This window comes from Rattus norvegicus, chromosome 2 (genome assembly GCF_021556685.1).
Source record: "Rattus norvegicus strain SHRSP/BbbUtx chromosome 2, alternate assembly SHRSP_T2T, whole genome shotgun sequence".
In the NCBI taxonomy this organism is placed as follows: Eukaryota; Metazoa; Chordata; class Mammalia; order Rodentia; family Muridae; genus Rattus; species Rattus norvegicus.
Window position 1 is genome coordinate 26,955,897 of NC_141535.1, and position 21,783 is coordinate 26,977,679.

The 21,783-nt window shown below is 49.2% G+C and overlaps 1 protein-coding gene across 3 annotated transcripts in view; it reads left to right on the forward strand.

The window, feature by feature from the left end:
- The first annotated feature begins 259 nt into the window (after positions 1-259).
- The window catches only part of Lhfpl2 (LHFPL tetraspan subfamily member 2), a 148,034-nt gene continuing 126,510 nt past the window's right edge, over positions 260-21,783 (forward strand). Inside the window, 1 exon segment of one of the 3 annotated variants that reach the window (NM_001106402.2) lies at positions 260-501. The gene's annotated coding sequence lies outside the window, so the exon portion shown is untranslated. 3 annotated transcript variants of the gene reach the window in all.

The following is a 21,783-nucleotide window of genomic DNA, read 5'->3' on the forward strand; positions in this document are numbered from 1 at the left end:
TAAACTTCTGCCTCCAGCCTCCGCTTTAAAAACACCGCAGCCCACTCTTCAGCTTGCGGTTCTCCTTGGCCGCGGACCGACGTTCTTCCCGCCCCACCGGCTACGATCCACGATCCGCACTCAGACAACTCCCCCAAAGTGCGTGAGGAGGGGACCCCTTCGCGGGGATCTCGCGTCACCCACACCCTCCCGGGCCCTGCAGGACCCTCCCCCCCGGAGGCCGGGCTTCGCCGACCCCTCCCCGCGCGGCGGCCGGAGGCGGGGATGCTGTGTGGCAGCGGCCGGCCTGGGCTGCGAGGTTCGGCCGCCTCCTCCCGCTGCGCCCGCCCCTCGGCCTCCGCCCCGGCGCCGCCGACCCTCGTCTGCTCCCGCCCTCGCCCCTGCGGGTCCGCCGGGGCCAGACCGAGGCTGCAGCGAGGAGGCGGCACGGAGAGCGCGGCTGAGGAAGGCTGCACGCGCCGGACCCAGAGCGGGGCGTTAGGAGCCCGCTGCCCCGGCCAGGTAGGCGCTGCGCGGGGAGCCCGGGAGGGGGCCGGTCCCCGACAGCGCAAGAGGGGCGCGGAGGGACGGGCGGCGGGTGCTGGGGCGGGAAGGAGCCGCTGCAGCGCCGGCCGGCCGCAGACGTGGAAGAAGTTGATCCTGGAAGCGCTTTTTCCCGGGGATCTGTCGTGATCCCCGCCAGTCCCAGTCCGTGCCGCGTGTGTCTCACCGGCCACAGACCTCAGCTGCATCTCAGACCTGGGCTGCATTTTTGGATGCTTTTTTTTTGTGGCGGGTGCAGAGGGGTGAGGGCTGGAGAGGAGGTGGGCGGGGAGTGGGAACGAACACCACATCTGGGGTGGATGAAGGACTCGGGGAGATGGGTTTTTATGCAGTCCCTACCCCCACCCGGCCGCGCTTCTCTCCCTGTCTATTCACGGTCTCGTGCTCTCTGAACTGAGAAAAGCGAAAAGATTTTCTCCGAGCCGGCTCAACTTTTCTGTTATTTCAGGAGGTTCGGGAGTTTCTATGGAAGTACGTGGGGAGTGAAGGGCAGACCCTCATCCCCACACCCTACCTCACTCCGGCCCGGGCAGTTTCCTGTATTGTGTACCGTGATTGTTTTTGTGCTTGTAGATTACAGCTGGTGACCCATATGGAAAAGTGGAACCACTGCGGGCGAGTGTGTGTTGGAGCCAGAGGGCGGCAAGGTGTGGGGGGCTAACCCAGAGTTCCTTTGAAGGAACTTTCATTCTCTGAACACTCTTCCTACCCCGCTTGGAGAGAGGATAGGATAAGGGATCATTTATCTTGCTCTTTCTGACACTCTCCTAATCATTTTTAAAATTCCCTTTCATATTAAGAGATGGAGAACACATGTGCTTGGTTAAATATTTTAAAGACAGGGAAAAATGAACATCTGTCTCTCTGCTGTCAGGCTAATAGGGTTAGCCTCTGTTGGAAAATCTGATTCTGATGAAATAATATTTGAAAGGTTTGAAGCAATACAAGACATCTTATTCTATAATAGAGTTCCCTCCAAGAGGACTCACAGAGCCTTGTGGCCTGTGGTCTGTGACAGGGTAGCATTTTATGGCGGGAGGTGGTGCCTTGTAAGCTGCAAGGGAAAAGGCTGGGGAGGGGGCTGCTCATTTGTCTTGAACCAGCCTCGTTAGGAAGAGTGACTACACTGCGAACGAACATTTGTAAATATAATTTGAGTCATGATACATGAACCAGTCATTTGTCTGAAGGAAAAAAAGGATCTTTGTAGGTGCGAGCAAAGCAGTGCCTTATGGGTGACGAAAAAAGGACTACTGTTTATCCATGTGCATGGTTCAGAGTTGACAGCACCTGCTAGCAACAGAGACTTGGGCTTAGAGGTTCTGCAGCAAGCGAGGGTTGAGCAAGGCAGAGAGTAAAGTCTAGAGGAGGAGATAGTGACAAAAGAATGGATAGAAAACTTCAAGTGTGTGTGTGTGTGTGTGTGTGTGTGTGTGTGTGTGTGTACATGTGCTCATGCACGCCCACTCACTCTCTCACAGAAGATATATCTTTACTGCAAAGAATTGCCAACATAGGAGGATTAAAATTTAGGAGAGTCATGGGGCTGGAGAGATGACTCGGATTGAGAGCACTTGCCGAGGTCCTGTGCCCAATCAGACAGCTCACAACTATGTGCGACTTTCACTCTTGGGGATCCAGTGCCTCTGACTTCGTACCTTGTGTACTTACCCAGATGCGGGCACACAACTAGACCTATTCGAATGTTTACCAAGCTCTGTTCTAGTTCTCCTCGGCTCAGGTCTCTGTGACTATCTAATGGTAGTGGGGGCTGGGACTGTGTCTTCTAGTGTTAAGAGCTCTTGTTGCTCTCTCACGAGGACTGGGGTTCTGAACCCAGTACCCACATCAGAGGGCTCACAGATGCCTGTGACTCCAGCGGTGAGAGACTCCGTGCCCTCTTCTGGCTTTTTTGGGCTCTTGCACATGTGTGTGCACATATTTAGACACAGACACAAATAATAAAAATAAATCCCTGAGGTTGCTCTGCAGTCCATAGTGCTGACATAGTTCTGGGGGATCAGAGTTTGACCGCCACCACACTTGGCCTACGACTCAGGCTCAGATACCCTCTTCTGGCCTCGGCTGGCACTGCATTCATATGCACAACCCATAGACAAAGGTACACAAAGTTAAAAGGCTACCCGGCCTGTGTGTCCCCCCCCCCTCTGTGTGTGTGTGTGTGTGTGTGTGTGTGTGTGTGTGTGTGTGTGTGTTTGTTACAATGCCGGCTTACTCATGACTTACCTGCCTGCTCCAAAGCCACATGGTGATGTCAAGGAGCTCCCTGGTCCCAGGCTAGGTAGGGGGACAAGGCAGCCAGTCAGTGCCATAGTGCAACAACCCCGGCAGCCTGGCAGAGGGGCAAAGAGAGCCTGGGAGATGATGATCTTGCTACTTGTTTCTCTCCCGGGATGAGCGTTCCCTACATAGAGTCCTTGGAGATTGGGGACCCTCTGGGAGGGAGCACTTGTGAGGACCCCATTTGGAGACAGATGACAAAAAGCAGTTTTTGAGTTTTGAGTTCACTTGAAATGAAAATTTGAATTTGGCCTCCCAGAGAGATATGCAACATAGTATTTGGCCGCAGAGATGGGAAGAGAAGTTGGATTTCTAGAGAGATGTCGAAAGATGTGTGACACAGTAGTGTCATGTGGCTACAACCTCCCTACCTTGCCTGGCCAGTTAGAGCAAAGACTTTCTTAACAAAGCAATATTTCTTGGTACCTCACGTTGCTCCTTCTAATTTTGGGAGTGTGTCAACTTGTTTGTTCGTTTGATCGTTCATTCGTCCATCCATCCATCCATCCATCCTGTCCTTCAGGTAATAACTTCTTAGTGCTGCAGGTGAGAGTCATTTGTGTCCTTGTGACTGAAGCTTTTGGAACGTTTCAACAGGCCCAAGTGGGAATAGCTAAGCTCCTGACCCTTGGCCTCAGTGGCCAAGCTCATACTGATGTTCTCCGGCAGACTTGACAGGATCCGTTGCTTTGAACTGGAGTACATGGGACACACAGAATGGTTTCGAGCATGTTTGAGAGAGGATGTATAACTAACGAAATGGATTCTGAACCTGCACACGTGTGTTGGGGTAGATGTTTGCGTTTCCCTGTACTCAGATGCTGAAGCCAGACTTTGAAGAATGTTTCACTGAGGTACTGAGTGGGGATCTCCATTCTGAGGTTAGTAAACCTTAGGAGAGCTTTTCTTCTTTTATTCTGAGGACACAATGAGGAAATAGTATGTATTTCTTTAGAGCACCTAGTCTATAGTATTTGTTAATGGCAGGCTAAACAGTCTTTTACACACACACACACACACACACACACACACACACACACACACTGACCTTCACTAGCTAGAAGTGTGAGTGATTTTTGTGCATGTCTCTACTACCCTGAACATAATTTAAAAGGTATGTTGTCTGCATGTTTTCTTAGTTTAACCTTAAACCACAAGGTCAAGAGAAATACCCAGGTTCTACTTTGAGGTTTGGCTGGCCAGAAAGGTGACCCTTGGTGGAGTTTTACTATTCTCTGTGTAGGTTTGGTCTGATTTTGATTTAATACCACATCTTATTGATTAGCTTGTTTTTAATGACACTGATAAAATATTTCTGGGTAACTTAAAGAGGATATCAGAGCTGTTTACTTAGGGGTGAACTTGTTAGGTTTAACAAGACTTTAAAAAGCTTCATGTGGTTTATAAGGTAGCAGGCTGAACCTTGTACTGGGTTAAGGTTAAAACACTTAAATGAAGAACACAGGGTATTTTGTATCACCCTTCCTTCCTGAGGAAGAATATTCAGCATCACTGAGGTAATGGTAGCAGCATAAACAGCTCTTATACTTTCTCCATAAGGAGAATGTCAGCCAGGCCTTACTAGGCTGCAGCTTTGTGGCTTGGCTAATACTCGGAAGTCGTGTGTCACAATGCTCTCTTAGTGGCTGTCCATTGCCGCAGGCACCTGTTGCAGATGTGCTTGTCCCTGCCTCAGACCCACCTGCTCTGCACACTTGTTCTCCTCAGCGTTTTCTGCTTTCCTTACAGGCAGTGCCAGGGTTCTTGACATCTCCAGTTGTGGAGGGGAACATACTTATCAGTGACCCCCCCCCCCAATCCTCCACACCCCACTCCCGTGTGGGGTGGGATGGCTTTCTGGCCTGGGGAGGTTTATTGCTGTTAATTTAAATCTCATTCATTTGTGGAGCCGCTGAAAGTGTGCCAAGTTGACCCCGTGACTGCTTGCTGGATGGCAGACGTGCCGTGTGACTGGCGGGCAACTGTGGCTCCTCTCAGTGGAGTTAAGCTGAGTTCAGCGGGCCTGATGAATCATCTCTGTCTGTGTAACCAGTTTGCCACCTCGCCTCCCTCGCTCCACTGGGTTTTAACCGGTTATCTTGGTATTTCTGTCTAATTGATAAAAAGCCCTGCCGTAAGTACTTTGGGGGCAAGTTAGGGATTTGGGGGTGGGGAGGAGTTGGGATTGCAGCTTTCTTTCGGCAGAGCCTGAAGCAGCAGAGGGTTCTGAAGTCGCTTTCACAGCCAGCTTCCCACAGGCCCGGAACGTTTAGAGGGGTTCCTTTTCCTCTGCTGATTGTGTTGTCCAGTGTTTTCTTTCTTTCCTGCGGAGCTGGCCTGTCAGGGGCACCTGGAGTTCAGGCTTCCTTTCTTTGGGGCAGGCCTGCTGGTGGGGTATGCAGTTGTTGACCAGCACTGCAGTGGCAGCCGTGAGCCAGGCGGGTGAGGAAGGCCCTGACTGCCTTGACAGTAGCCTCCGTTATCTGCAGTAAGTGGCACCCGGTACACACTTAGTTAGGCCAAAACTTCTTAAAGAGTTGGATCCCCTCACCCTTCTGGCCCATAGATCAAGATGTAGGAACTGAATAACGATCCACTGGATAGATGAGCAGTGTTTTATACTCATAAAGGCCTGTCGTCTGTATACTAAGCACACCACACACCCTGGAGAAACATGGCTCCCGACTTTGAAAATCATTTCAAACCATGTCCTTTTCATTGAACCGGCCATCAGTGCATCCTCGAAGATGATTCCACCCAGTGGTGAGGCCCATCGGTAAATACTGGTGACTTCCTCCTTCCTCACAATCATCCTCGCAGGCTTCTCCTGAAGTGGAACTCCTCAATGACTGGCTGTGTGGATCCACACTGGTGGAGGAGTGCAACGGACATACCTACTAGGGCTCTGTAAGTCACTTTTCATCCGAACCTTATTGGTTAAGTGGGTATGTCTAGGGTGGCTGGTCTGTTCATGTGGTTTTCCCCAGTTTACCCAGAGGTCCATCCCTCTTCCCTCAATTGGTCGTGGAAGGGCATGGTCAGGAAAAACAATATGGGTGTGTGGAATACTTAATCTGTGATACATTGCTGAGGAGAACTATGGGTGCGGACAATATGGGCAAAGAGGCCATGGTTATTAAGTAGTAATACAAGCGCTGGCGATGGTGGGAAGCAGTGACGGGTTCTGTGTACACCTTGTATGCCTGGCTGGCCAGGGCTGGTTAGGACGGCTGATTGTCTGAGCCACACTATGAGCGGACGGTGGCACGGCAGCTTTGGCCAGGAGACTCACAGGCTCTAAGAAAATGCTGGCCTCGCAGCAGCGGGCACCATTATCAGCGAAGTTTCTGTGAATGAAAAGTTAAGTAACACATTTTTGAATTGTCCCCAAGTTAGCTCCCTTTCGGTTTAGATACATATATTTCATAATGCCGGTGGATTATGATGACTTAAATGCACTGTATTTGTGGTATGAAATTAACCAAAAAAATAAAGTGAAGTTTTAAAGATCTTGGCCACAGACTTCCCATCTCGTCGCACAGGTCTTCCGTTCTCCAGGCTCTGGCTTGCCCAGACTGTGCTGATAATTGGTCTGACCTGGTCATCTTTCAAGTCTTTCTTCCCTCAGGCCTGCGTGTGTTTCCTCGGTGAGTTTTGCTCATTGGTCACCGAGGCCTTCTGGGGCCTTCATTGGTGCTGCCTAGCTGTCCTTGTCTTTCCACTGAAGTGCTCTTAGTGACCCAGGGGACATCAGCCTTCCCTCACAAGCAGCCTGAGGGCAGAGGGCTGAAGTCTTTGCCAAGACACAGAGGAAGCTAATCATACCCGTGACCTCAACCTCATTAACATTGTGCTGGAATCGAGACGGCATTCCATGGCATTGTTTGACTTCGGATTGTCTCTGCTGATTTATGGACGTGGGCCTGTATTCTTGCCTCCTCAGGGAGTGTGACTGACAGGCTGCACTTCCTGAGCCCTTTTAACTCCCTAACAGCCTCTGAAGTGCCTGCCATGTCTTCCTTGGGCCCCACTGATGGTGATCTGGCCCCAGATAAAGCTGGACTGACAAGCCTTAGAGAAGATGGAGAAGAATAGTAGAGTCCTGGAAGAGCTGGGAGAGCGTCCTGGGCTGAGGTTCCACGGGTGAGGGTGGCTGAACTGGGGTGGTGGAGACCTCACCATGATGCTGTCCTCCCTTCAAGCAGTGCTTCTTGGGGTCACTTTGAGTCCTGTTGAAATATACCGTGGCCCAGCAGGCACAGTGAGGCCTGAGATTCTCTGCATTTCTAGCAAGCTTTCTTGGTGTTGCTGCAGTTGCATACCTGGTGGGGCTAAGCTGAAGCCCTTGAAGGCTGAACCTTGCCTGCCAGGAACCTGTAGAGCCTGGCTGGAAACTGCCTGCTCTTAAAGCTGGTTTTTACAGGCATGGGATTGAGGGCCTGGAAGCTTTCTTTGGGGCCCTGGGGGCTGCCAGGAGCAGCTGTGTGGGAATTGTCCTTAAGTTAGGGCAGGGAGTTAATGGGGTCTTTGTGGTATAATATGGCTGAGGGGGGTGGGGGGCGGCTTGGTTCTGGCTAAATCCATTGCATTGCATTGCATGCTGTTTGTGGCGTAACTTCAGATAAAGAAGACTCTTAACTTCCTTCAATTACTCCTGCGTTTCCCCGCCCCACCCTGTAACTTTGAGGTTATGTGCTTACAAAGCATTTAAAAAGTTGCCAATTGTTTCTCTGAAGCTCTTCTGAACCTTGCTGAGTTCTCTGCTGGGTGCTGGCTAGGTATTTGCATTCCCAGGCCATCCCCCTGGGGTTCTGACCTATAGTTTTGGATTTGTTCCTGAGAATCCACAGCTTGTAAACAAAGCTTCTAAATGGCTTTTAGAATCCCGCGGAGCCTGTGCTGTTGTGCTGTTGGCCGGCACTGATTGGGCCAGCCTCACCTGCTTCCCCTCTAGGTTGTGAAGAGCTGTCCTGTCCCAGGGGATCTGCTTTTTGTTTCTCTTGTCCTGGAAGAGGCTGATAACTTTAATGGCACCAAATGAGAGAGCTCTTTGTCTGCAGTGTTAGAAGTCACTTCTCCAAAGCCTTTAGGAACGTTTAGGAATAGACTCTGATTACAAAGCGTTCCCAGGGCTGGGGGGTAGGAGCCATTCTGGAGATAACGGCTTGTGAGCTTTGGGCTTCTGCAGGCTTTGAAGGCTGTCTGGATGCTGGGTTTCTCCACCCACTCCTCTGCTTTGGCCCAGACCCTCAAGATAATGAGCAAGTCCATCTGAAGTAATATGTGGACAGAAATGGACATCAAAGGACCCCCCATCCTCCATGGACCAGCTGGGGTCTGATTTAAGGGAGCTGGATGATGACGCCGGCAGCTCTGCCTATCATTAGACCAGCGCCAGCCTCCACATCTACAGATGCAAGATGAAGATACATCTTAACTGCACCCTAAGGGCCATGTCACCATGGGAAACGTCAAGTGGGAGTTAGTTGGTGTGGGATGGGGTGGTTGTAGCCAGAAGAGTGGGCAGTACAGGGCTGGAACCAGAACCACAGACCTCTGAGCTGCACTCACTATCCCATGGACAGGGGATCTGGGTTTTAGCAGCACTCCTTTAGTGCCCTAGGTATCCCCACTATTCCTACAGTACCGCTGGATCTGTGGTACACAGTGAGGTCCTTTAGGCCAGTCACTGAAGTGGCCCTGATGAGTGGACCATTCCCTAGAAACTGAGTGTCAGAGTCAGTATTGAGGCTTTGGATACCATTTGCACTGGATTATGGGAATGGTTGAGGTTTTGTTCCCTTCATTCTGTCTTCTCATCGTGCTCCTGCAGGAGCTCAGCTCACTGTCCAGCTTTTCCTGTTGCTGTGCTTGGTGTGGGGTGCATGGACTCAAAGAGAAAGGAGTGGCCTGCTTAATTCTGTGGGTGTTCTTCCCAGCCTGCTGAGTGTCCCCAAAGAGATGTTAGTGAAAGACATGGCAGTAATACAATTGGACTCCCAGCTCCCCACTTCATGGTTTTAACATTTTCTAGGGTCCGAAGAGAATGAAGATTTATTTCACCATTGCCTAGAAATTTCCAGTCTCCGTACAGTATTTATCTAATACATTTGAAAATATACCCAGAAAATAAATTGAAATGAGAAGGTCCAGATGTTATTTGAGTGGGTTTTGGGCATCTTTGGAATTTGAGATATTATTAAATATCTGTGTTGTAATGTCCCCAAAGTAGCCATGTGCGGGGCCTTTGTGGTGCCCGGTCTCTACCCTTTGTGGCACACGAGGAGTGCCACAGTGAGCAGAAAGCATCTATGAGGGCCCATGGGTTTTGTTCATTAAGATTCTTAGCAAGCCAGGGAAACAAAAAACAAAAAACAAATCAAGGCTTGGGCCTGCAGTGTTACTAACATATGAGCTCTGGTTGACAATTTCATTTAATCCTGAAATGATGCCCGGGAGGGGACACACACACACACACACCCCTAAACTATATCCCTTCCCACAATTGGGCTTCACAGTTGTTTTTATTGTTTTTTTACATTCTGGGGGCTGGGGAGCAGCATGGACCTTTAGAAGTCTACTCTCTTTGTACCATCCGGGGCTTGGAAATCGCGCTCCAGTGGTCAGGTATGGAATCGAGTGCCTTAACTTGCTGAGTTATCTTGCTGACCCCTCTTTAACTGTCTGTGTGTGTGTGTGTGTGTGTGTGTGTGTGTGTGTGTGTGTGTGTGTGTGTGACATAGGTCCTTACAGAGGAAGCTCCCAAATAGCCTTTCTAGCAGCATGGCAGAGCTACCTCACTGATTGATATCTCTGGAAGCCTCTATTTGCCTCCATTTCCAGATAACAATCAATGCATCATTTAGGAGCACTTTATGTTGGGTCGAGTAGCTCCTTGGCTGTAACCTTTGGCTGGCCGTCTTACCCACTGTTGGGTTTTGTTGTGGGTTTGAAAGATTTGCAGATACTTTGTTTCCAGGAAAAGTCGGTTTCCGGTGGACCGTGTTAAGCATTTTGCTTTAGAGAAGACTTGGCTGCCCTCTTTATCTTGATGGCCTCTTTCAGTCAGGAAATGGTTCTTCCCTTTCTTTAGGGTCCTTTAAGATTGTGGATCTGAGTTGGAAGGAGGCCCCTTTGGATAATTTTTATCAGGAAAAGTTTAAGGCAGACTGGATTACAGGACCCCCACTCCCACCCTAACACACACACAGCCCTTCCTGAAGTAATAGCTCCCCGTCTTCTTCAATAATGAGTAAATTCCCTTGCATTTTGTAGACTTCTTTTTCCCTGTAGAGTAGGTAATTTTTCTACTATGGTGTGGTTCTGTGTAGCTCCGGAATGGTCTTGGATGGTTCTTCAAAGTAGAGAAGCCTTGGGTAGTCCCAGGAGCTTTCCTGATACTTGTGGTTCCTTCCCTTGGTTTCCCTGTGGGCGGCTCTGGTGTCCACACCCACCAACACGGTCCCTTCCCCTTGTGGCTGCAATCTGAGGAAGAGAAAGAACAGAGCTGAAACTCCCACCTCAGCCCAGCAGGCTGGGGAAAATGTTTCTCTTTCCCCTGGTTCCTGGGTTCAAAGTACGCTTGCAGTTCATGGGGGGGCGATCAGCCCCCCTGAGGTGCTGCCGCTAGGGGGGCTGTGTTGTTGCCTGGTGGACAATTAACCACACTGACTCTCCTTGCCTTGGCCTTTCTGGCTGAGTTGACACCAGTGCTCTGTGTGAGAAGGGACTGCTGTGCTGGTGGGCAGAACAGCAGGCCGGGTGGAGAAACATTTGATATTGTTCAAAGGAGATGTCTCTGAAGCATGAAGATTGAACTGATGGTGACCCCACCCGGGGGGGAAGGCGAGGTTCCCCCTGGAGTCACTGAGAGGACGAAGCCATCGGTTACTAATCCCATTGGCCTGTGGGTCTTCAGGGTCTCAGACCGTGTAAAGGATAGAGAATCAGGGTTGAAAGCAATAAAGAAGGCTTAAGGGAGAGAAGCAGGGGTCATTTCATCTAATTTTGTGGCTATTACTGAAGAATAAAAAGAGAGGTAATTTCATTAGGTCCTTTGAGATCTCTATCATAGCAAGATGGCATTTGAGGAGGCCGCAGAGCCTCCCAAGGCTGCCATTTCCCGCCTGTGAATCTAGAGCTGGGTCCCCGTAGAGCCGTGGAGGCCTTGGGAACTACCAGACCAGTCAGGGCACGGTGGGCAGAAATGTCAGTCAGAGGCCAATAATGGCTGCCGTCCTGATGGATGACTGCGGGAACATGGCAGGAGCTGGAACTGAATCCTGCAGGTGTGTCCTTAACCTCTAAGTGGACTTGGTCCATCCAGATCACGTTGGTTACCCATCACAGACCTTTCAACTAAGTGTGTCTTAGTTGACACACATGGTGGGGCCTTACTGGAGTGGTGAGTGCAGAGTTTTCTGTCCGATGAGGGCCAGTTTGGTCACGGTGCATCGTCTTATCTGTTGCTTCTAATGGGCCCTGGTGGGTGGGTGAGGTTCCCCTCTCCATGTTTTTTCAGAGAAAAGTGTGTCCACAGGGCTCTGACTTGAGGTTATTCGCCTGAATCATCAGTAGAAGAAACAGAGAAGAGGAAAGAGAGTTATGAATTCTTCAGAGAGGGGGAAAAAGAGTGATGACAAGCAGACAGTTCTCTGTGCCAACCACCAGCTTGCTTTCTTCTGAGGAGGTCCACAGTGACCGAGGGTCAGGGAGAGAGGGGCGAGGACATGAACTAGGGGTGGCAGAAAAGGCTGTCAGTCTGCCTGGCTGTCAGTCTGTCTGATACACTTCTCGGCAAAGCAATGGGCATCTCCTGGAATCTGCGTCTGTGGTCAGAATGGACAGCAGCCATCGTTGGCCATCTCGCCTCAGATACATTCTTGCTGTCTTGGATCCAGTTGCTTTTAGCGTGTCCTCCTCCTTGGTGACTGCTTCTGTTAAATCACTGTGGGGTTAACTCTGAGAAAGTAAGTAGTGTGCTAATAGGAACCATGAACCACCATTGAACACATCCAGTCAGAGCTTGGCTCTCTGTGGTTCCTATGATTGACACAGTTGATGGAAGGTCTGCAGGTTGGCAGTGGAGGATGCAGACATTTTTCTGTCTGGCAAGCACAGTGTCCTTGGGAACTCCCAGAAGGTGAGACAGTGGCCAGATGTTTTCCTGACATGAAGGGACTGCTGGGGTGAGGGTAGAGAGAGCAAGCCTTCCTCGTGAATCCTGATCACTTGTGTTTGCCTCGCAGGCCTTGGAGGCGAGCATCCACTTGCTTAGTGCGTGTGTTACTCTCTGTGTTCATGGCTGTGTCTAGTCAGAGGTTGGCTGTACGTTGGGGGCCCTTGAAAGCTTTTTCTCCGGCTGCGTTCAGGAAGTTGGAGTGGAGTGTCAGAAATGATGGGAGTTGGTGGAGAAATAAACAGATCCCGGCAGCATGTGAGGAAACTGGCCGCCCTATTCCTGTTTCTCTTCAGTTGTGACCTGAAGGAACCAGGTTTCCTGCATGGAAAAGGGTGCCTGTGCCAAGAGGCCTGGTATGCCTTCCAGGCCAGGGTGCAGCTCTGTCTGATAAACGCCGAGATGAAGAGCAGGATTTACCAACTGGCAGGATGGAGGTAAGTCACAGGGCTGCAGCCACAGCTATATGAATGTGGAGTTAAAGTAGCACGTGTTCAAGGAGGCGGAACATACTACAATGTTGTCACCCTCTCTGCACTAGCACTGGGAGTGGTAAATAGGAGATCTGGGAGGGGCTTGGACGGGTTTCTCCTGTAAGAGACCAGATGACTTGGCAGAAGCCCCTGGGGGCAGCTGTGCTGTCCGTCTTGCGTTCTCCCCTTATTGTCTTTGCCCCCGGTGTGTTAGGTTTTGTATTTTTAGGTGAACAATTGCTATGAATAAAGCTTTGGCTGCCGGCTGTCAATCTGGGGCACGGTATGTTGATGTATATAAGTGGTGCCAAGTGGCTTTAAACAGCAAGGTACTTTCTGGAGACTATTTGCAGACTGCAAAACTGAGACATAGTAAGATCCAACGGGCTCCTTCAGGTCGGTCGTGATTTTTGAGGGAGCTTGGGAGGCAGGAGTGCCACAGTGCTGTGTGCCTGACTCCCTTGATGTTGGGTTCTGTGGGAACGGTCTCCTTGGCATAGGGGCGATGGCCTTATGGCTTGGGGTCCCTGGAGGAGTCCGGATAATGTGGAAAAAGTAGGCTTGAAGTTTCCCTTTCTCCTTAAGTACACCCTTTTGGGGCCTAGTTAGCTCATCTTTAGAGGGATGGGCTGTTTGTAGCATCAGACTTAGTGCGATGTGTGTGCAAAGAATGCTGCAGGGTGATCAGGAGGTCAGGGTGTGTGTGTGTGTGTGTGTGTGTGTGTGTGTGTGTGAGTGTGTGTGTGTGTGATGTGCACATGCGCGTGCACTGCTGTACAGAAACCAGACAGCATTGGGTATCTTCCTCACTTGCTCTCCGCCTCACTTTAATGAGATCAGGCTTTTTACTGATTTGACAAGTCCCAGGGACCCACCCGTCTCTGCCTCCCCAGAGCTGAGATTACAGGCAAATGCTCTATCATGCCCTGCTTTTTACGTAGGCTCTGGAGCTCTGAACTCTGGCCCTCATGTTGGCATGACGAGCCCTTTATGAACTGAGCCATTGCCTCAGCCGCCCAGGTGTCCTTGATGACTTCAGTGACAGAACAAGGGTGACACTATCCATAGGGTATCCCCTGCTGTCCAAACCCAGTGTGTGAACTGAACTTCAGTGTTCAGTGTTGGGGGTTGCCACCAAGAAGTCCAGGTCTTATGATGACTGTCCCTGAGAATCCACACGGGTAAGCTCAGTGTGGTAGGGAGGCGTACCACTGCTTTTAGGCTCAAAGCCTGGCTGTGTGTTTATCTCCATTGGTTTAACTTGGTTAACACATAAACCAGGGGAAATTTATGGAGACAGTACAAGGGAGTTGCAATGTTCAGAATGGTTATAGGAGATTCATTATAGATTAGCAGTTGGCAGAGAGAACTTGTAAGTTCCTGATAACCCAAGGACACATCCTTGTTTGATGCTTGGGGGGTTTCCTCTGCTTGCTCTCATCCATCCTCCCAGCTACGTTAAGGTTCCTGTAAAGTAACCGTTCTACTTCAACGCTTGGCAGTTGTTGGGGGTCAGTTCCTTGAAACTTCTGTACCAAGTGTCTGGAATATTTCCCTAAGGCTCACATGTTAATTACTTGGTCCCCAACCTTTAGTACTACCAGGACAAAGTTGAATCTTTATGAGGTGGGGCCTAGTGATGAGTTTTAGGTCATAGGGTGATAGGGTGGAATCCCCAGGGCTCCAGTCTCCTTACCCCTCTCATATTGGTCCTGAGGTCATGAAGTCTATCACATGCTACTCCCAGAACCTGCTGCATTGAGACCCGTCAAGCCGTGAGCCAAAATAAATCCTCTCTTCTAGCTCCTTATCTCAGACATTGTTACAGTAAGGTAACACTGGCTGATGCAGGGAACTGACCACGCTCCTGTGGAGTTTCTGTGTCACCTCTAGGGGGAGAGCGCAGTTCCTTCTGCTCTCTAACTACTGCTAATGCTACATTTGTATGACCTCGTCCTTCTCTCCAGGACAAATGTTGAAGCAAGCAGACCACCCAGTTCCTAGTGGGTCGGAGGCCCAGTTGCAGTCAGCTCTTGTTGACAACTACAGACCAGGCTGATCTACAGTGTAGATCACAGGGCTCAAAGCTGTGAAGCCAGCAGGCCCCTGAGGTGGACCTGAGAGAGGGAGCCATGGGAGGGGGCAATGGGAGGAAGCTATGAAGAGGGGTCATTAATGTTTTCTGGGTAATTGGAATTTGGATATGGAGAACAGACTTCATCTTGCTCGTTCTTTGTTAGCTTCATTTTGGTTAAGACCAGGCCTTGTGAAGTGATCTGGTTTTTGTGGTGGTAACCTCACAGCCCGGGGTTCAGATTGGGATTCCTGATGTGGCCAGCCATTGGCTCTGAGGTATAATTGCCTAGGTGATCTAGTCCTGGTGCGATATCATGACACAGGCATTTTGGGAGAGGATAGTGAATATTTACTTGATCTCCAAATAGTCTTGAAGCAAATTAGAAAGGACTTGAGGATCATGCATGGTGATAGAAAGTTGACTTGGAAAACCCATTACCCATCCATTCACTTGTGGAGAAAACTGGATTCTTTTCCTCAGGGTTCCTGAAAGTGACTGTACTGGCTGGTTTTGTGTATCAACTTGACACAAGCTGGAATTATCACAAAAAAGGAGCCTCAGTTGTAGAAAATGCTTCCATGAGACCTAGCTGGAAGGCATTTTCTCAACTAGTGGTCAAGGGGGGAGGACCCAGCCCATTGTGGGTGGTGCCATCCCTAGGCTGGTCTTGGGTTCTATAAGAGAGCAAGCTGAGCAAGCCAGGGGAAGCAAGCCAGTAAGTAACATCCCTCCATGGCCTCTGCATCAGCTCCTGCTTCCTGACCAGCTTGAGTTCCAGTCCTGACTTCCTTTGGTGATGAAACAGCAGTGTGGAAGTGTAAGCTGAATAAACCCTTTCCTCCCCAACTTACTTCTTGGACATGATGTTTGTGCAGGAGTAGAAACCCTGACTAAGACAGTGAGCCCAGCTTCCTCACACACTATCCCAAGCTTTAATGGAGGACATTTTATAATAAAAGCACACTCTTGGAGGTACCTTTTGTTTGTTCAATTACTTATTGTATGTGGGCTTTCAGCACAGACCTGTGTCTTGTCCCATGCTCTTTGGGGTGGGTAACCACATTAGAGTGAATGGGGACTTATGTCATAGTGTGTATGTTTACACAGTTAGATGCTGCTGATGTGACAGGGTTCAGTGTTCAAGGGATTCCAACTCATCATGAAAAGTGAATGTTCAAAGATTGGTTTTCAGTTTACAGATTCCTTATACAAAGGAAGTAGTAGATTTATTAATTACTTCCCAAGTAAAGTCCAAGTTGCCCAGAGAGGGCTTCTATAGAGAAGACATGAACCAAACAAAGTTGCCATCTGTCTCTATTTTTACAGCATAAGCCAGTGAGGCCCTTGGCGTGGCTCGCATGCTCTTCCGTTTATACTCCATTCCCTGTGTCTTCTCTGGATGACCCCTTATGGCGTATTTTCCCCCCTTGCAACCAGGATAAAATTCCTGATTATATATCACCCCCATTCCATTTCCCCTTTGCCCAAGGCAGAAGTGTTGGGTCTCCCTGAAAGGACACAATTCTTCATCCAGCCCTATGAGGTCCTCAAAGGGTCCTAGGTTACAGCCTCAGGTCTTCTGGAACCCACTGTAGCTCACTAGCAAATCTACAGAGTGCATACACAGGGTTAGGGGAGGTTTTGTTTTTTACTATGTACTCCTTTAAATAATTTTACCAACTAAAGAAAACATTAGAAAGGCTCGATCAGGATCTTTGGAGGAAGAGAATTCTTGGGCCGTCCCATTTTTTTTTTTTTTAATTGAGCATAGATCTCTGCCGGGTCAGGATATATGCATGGTAGGAGGATGAATGGATGCATGGTAGCTCTGAGAGCTGGTTTCGTCCCCACTTCCCAGCCCCAGACTCTGTGATCTCAGGCAGGGCGGCTTAGTTCCATGATCTGGAAGGTGCAGCAGGTCATGCTTGCTCCGTAGAACTCTTAGGAGAGTTTAATGAGGCAGAAGGTTTACACGTAAGGGTTGTTGAAGCCTTGAGTGGTCAGGTTCTTCCCAGGAGCTTCTCTGACTGTTCTCTCTCTCTCTGCTCAGGCCTCCGGGTGCATGTTAGCTGGTGTTGTTTACAGCCATGTAGCATGAACTGTGTTTACCTACTGTCCTGAACAACCTGCCTTCATCAGAGTGGAGCTTTCCACTGGGCAGTGTCCTGTCACCCGGCAGTCTCTGCCACTGGGCAGTGTCTTGCCGCTCTTGTGTTTATTTTGGCTCTCGAACAGGCAGAGATTCTGGAGAATGGCATTTCTCTGGCTTCTCTTTGCCTTTGGGATAGAGACCTTTGGAGTGTGTGCGTTCCTGTGAATAAAGATTAGTGGCCACTTAACATTAAATTTTCCCTGTGGTCCGATTTATTAGAGAGTATGTGTTTCTTGGGAAAATTGCCTTCTGGGGTGATCAGCAGAGTTTGTGGGCTTACTTCCTGGTCTAACGTGTAAATTGGAAAGGGTGAGAGGAGGCCCTAAACCTGGAAGAGAAGTGTTTACATTTGTGCTGGGAGAACCAACATACCACTCGTCGTTTACAGGCCTGGCCTGCTCAGGGCAGCATGTACCCACCTAGTAATGTAATTTATTTCCCTCTGGGAAATGTGGTTTTACATGCTGCGTATCAGTGTCATTGAAACCTTGTTTTAAGAGGAAAATAGCAATTAATGTTTGGAAATAGGAAATAACTTTACAAATTTGTGGTGGAAGAGACCCAATAAAAATGACGTTCCAGCATTCCCCCCGAAGGTGAACGTAAGAGTTTATAAACGGTGTTTTCTGTCTGGGAGCCGCATAGCCTCTGATGTGTAAGCATTTAGCCAATGTAGGACTGCCACAGGGCATTGCTCTGTGTCAGATAGGGCTACTGCTCAGAAGGCAGAGATCACATAGCCATACAGGCTGACACCTGTGTCTTCTTAAGGACCGTTCGGTCAGATGAGGCCAGGTCTGTGTCATGGCTGCTTTTGATCCACTGCTGGGAGCTGACAGGTGGGAGAGCATGCTTGAGGAAGCCGCTGTTAATTTGTAACTCTGGGCTTGCTCACTTGCGTTCATAAGCGCCTCAGTTCATTGTTTTAAGAAACAAAGGGGAGCCACCTTTCAAGACGAGCTCGTGGGTTTGTTTTTACTGTTGCTGATGAGACATCACCTACATTAAAGTGCTTGCATGAAAGAATGGCTCCAGCGTGGGAATTAGGGGCTTCAGGCTTTCATAAGAGATGCTTTCAAAATGGAGAATCTCTGTAAAGCCGTAGCAGTGTGCAATTAACCCAGAACGTTGATGGTGAGAGTGTAGTTCAAAAAAAAGGAGAAATCATGACGATTCCAGACGATTCTGCTTAGCTGCCCTGTTCTGGTACGCATGTGCCTTGCAGTGGGGATTTTTTGGGGATGACGCTATTGACAGTCTGCATTGGGTCATTCTTGGTTGTAGGTGCCCTTCAGGATGTGTGGCTGTATCCCTGGCCTCTATGTGGCCAGCAGGCTGGACCTTGCTCCTCATGTGTTGGGCCCACATGAGTGTCTGCAGATACTGATGAGTGAGTTAGTCCTTGGGAGGGAAGGATACCACACCAGCTTTCCAGGTTGAGAACCGCGAATCCCTACCATGTATGGATCTATTTTTAGAAAACAGTTTCTATTAGTTGCTGGATGCTAAGGGCTTTTTAAAATATTTTTTGATCGTGTTGGTTTCATAACCCATGTGATGACTCAGGGTTTGCTGCAGGAGAAGCGAAGGAATCTATGTCTTTGCTTTTTCTTTGGTTTGCAAACAAAGGACTCTTATCCCCCCCCCCCCCCCCCGCCCCCAGGTCAAGTCCAGGTGCCTTGAACTCACTACATGACTGAAGATGACTTTGAATTTCTGATCTTCTTGCCCCTACTTTCCAAGTGCTGGGATTTCAGAGCTGCACCACCATGCCTGACTTATGCAGTGCTGTAGACAGAACCTGGAGCTTGAAGTATATTAGGATATTAGTATATCCTCAGCCCATAATTAAGAGTGTGTCACTTTAAATATCTTCATGTTCTTTGGTCTCCTGCTCTATTTGCTCTGAGGGTTCGGACAGAGCTTTCTCTCCTCTCTCTCTTCCTGATGTCATCCCCAGGGCTTTGGGAAATAAAAGGGAACTGTTCTGCAGATCTTGTAGAGACCAGGGTCCGGAAAGCCTGCCCCGCACACACATTGGCCCTGCAGGGTTCATGCTGCAAACTCAGAGTGGAGGGAACGACAAGACGCTTCTGCTGCCTATGCTGGAGAAACCCTTGATCCTGATTTATAAACTGTGACTGGGTGAGATAAAACAAGTTGGTGGGGGGTTGGGGATTTAGCTCAGTGGTAGAGCGCTTGCATAGGAAGCGCAAGGCCCTGAGTTCGGTCCCCAGCTCTGAAAAAAAGAACCAAAAAAAAAAAAACCAAGTTGGTGGGATCTAGTGGCTGAAGTCCCAGGCTTAGGAGCCAGACCGCTGTAACGTTTATCAGCTGAGAGATCTCTGGGAAGTTATGTGAAGTCTCCTTGCTTCAGTCCCTCCCAGTAACTTGAAGGCTTGCTATGCCTGATGGGTTTCTGGGAAGACCATGCTAGGGATGTACCTGGTGTTTTAGTGCTTGCCTCTTTTTGGCCAGACACCACCCTAGATGGTGTCTGTGCTTCGTTCACTCCCTGTTCCAAATCCTTTTATTATTTATTTATTTTTTCTCAGTATGAGCGACAATGATGCCCATATTTGTGAAGTCAACATGGACTCCATTTTAAACTCATATAGAGCAACGCTGTTTTACATCTCGACGACTTAATAAGGAAACTGGTAGAGTTATTTTACATGTCCATGGCGACAGCAGGTTTGTATCGCCAGACACTGCCAGGAACCTTTGTGTCTGCTTAGAGCTGCTTTCCCAATTCCAGACATGGAGCATGGAAGGGAGGATCCCTTCAAAACGAGCGAGCTTTGCTCAAAGGCTCACTGGCTTAGTGTGCGTGACCCCTTCCCACTTTCCTGAGACCCAGCGGAGGCTGGAGGAGGTGGATGGAGCTGCTCTAAATTTATGTCTAGGGCCTGCTTCTTAGGACACCACCTCAAAATTATCTTAATCAGTTTGCGAGTTTTCCGGCAGAGCAGACCCAGTCAGGCTTCCCCAGGGCATTGAGGGTGACTGCTGTAGGTTCAAGGCCAGCACTGTGCAGGTAAATGAAACCTTTGAAACTTCGAGGCAGGCAGACGAGATGGCTCAGAGGGTAAAGCCATGTGCCTCCAAGGCTGAGGTCCTGAGTTCGAGCCTCAGACCCCACATGGTGAAAAGAACAAACCAATTGCTGCAAGCCACACTCCAACCATCACGGGTGCGGTGAACATACCTGTACACGCATGTGTGTACACACAAGATAAGTTTTAGAAAAGTAAGTACCCCACCCACTGACAACATTGGCACTCAAATGTAACTAAGCCAGCTCTTCAGTACTGTGGGGCTCTCTCTGGAGACCAAGAAAGGAAGTACTCTGAAGTGTTCTGCCGCCCAGGGTGTTTAAAAAAGATAAGTTACTTACTGCTTCCCGCTGTCCTCCCAGCATCCTTTGATGGAGAGATTAGCTAAACTCCCCCCACCCCCGTTTTCTGAGTCACCAATTGTGAACTGCCTTGGCTCACAGCTCTGCCTGGCCGAAAGCCTGTCACTGACCCGGCTGGCCTTTCTCTGAATATGAACTGTGAGGGATGGCCCGTTTTTGAGCTGATTTAAATTTTTGAATCTGAGACTTAAGACAGAGGGACGAAAGTGACTGAGGCTAGGAGGCGGCTGATTTCCTGCCAACTGAAAACAGTGACCAGTGACCGTTAGCAGCTTCTGCTCTGTGCTGTGCACAGGACATCCATTAACATGCTCAATCTCCCATCCACCCTAGTGGGGATTGGAAGCTTTCTGCAGGGCTAGCAGAGGCTCTGTGAGTCCAAGGAGCTGTGTAAATAACTGATCTAGCAGATGGCAGAGCAAAGAAGTGAAACTGTGCCTTGCGAAGGCTGGAGAGGCCTCCTGGCCTGGACACCTCTAGTTATATCTCCCAGGTACATGAGATAATCCTAGACCTCTGGACCAGAAAATGAGCACATGCTCCAAGTCTGGGAAGGTCTTACTAGACCAGCTTTAGTCATCGTTTACCTACGATTCTCAGTGGCTTAAGAGAGGCAGAAGGAAGCCCACGTGGTAGTGGAAGGTGGGGAAAGGAGGCCTCTGCCCCTTGGGTGTATCTGGAAAGGGCTTATGAACAGGTGTTGTCTTTGTGTCTGGCTGCCTGACCACAGAGGCCTCTGTTCTCTGTGGCTTCTTGTCTGCAGCTGTGCCCATATTGGAGATCAGTGGGGAGACCAGTCAGTGAGTCTGTCCTTGGGCTCTTAGTGAATTGCCCTGGGCATTCTGAAGGTTGGCCCTCCTCTGGCTTTCTTTCATTAGATCATAATCTCCCCAGCACATGGAGACAGCCTGAGGGCTCCTTAAGTACAGGACCTTCAAGTTCAGTTCTTTCCAGACAGCTGCAGGCACCAGGCCCTGGGCTACTATTTCTTCCTGGACCAGTGTCCCAGGAGTAATTCTGGATATGAGGCAAGGAGAGGCAGCCATTGTGTGGCAGGAATGTGCCACAGGTAGGTAGCTGCTTATTAGCTTACTCTTTCGGTCAGATTATTTTTGTTGCTGTTAAAAATTAATTTTTAATAATTGGTTTTGGATCAAGCCGCTGGATAACTGTGCCAGCTTTTCATGCCCAATGAACTTTTATGGCAAACTCAGCCCTCTTTATGGGGTTATTATGAGGATGATATTTGTAAAGCCCTGTAACTGCTGACAGGAAGGCTCCGGATAAATAGCAGCCATATTTTCAGAGTTCTGGAGGACTGATTATACAGGGGCATTCCACACGTGAAAGATGCCCATCACAGTCTGCTGTAGCGATGTGCATTGGTGCATAGTTTCCTGCTTTGGGTTTCTGAAGAGACTTTTTTTTTTCAAAAGCTTGGGTGGTTATTTATATAACATACACAACTGTGTAAGTATCTTCACAGTGATGAAGTTCGAATAGTAACAAATGATTGGAAATCCACTACCGGGAATCAAGAGCTAACTTTACTTAAGTTAGCAATGGGATCCTACTGTTTTTTAAGTCAAATGCTGCATGGTCTCACTTTAAAAATGTTTACTAGGCGTTGGGGATTTAGCT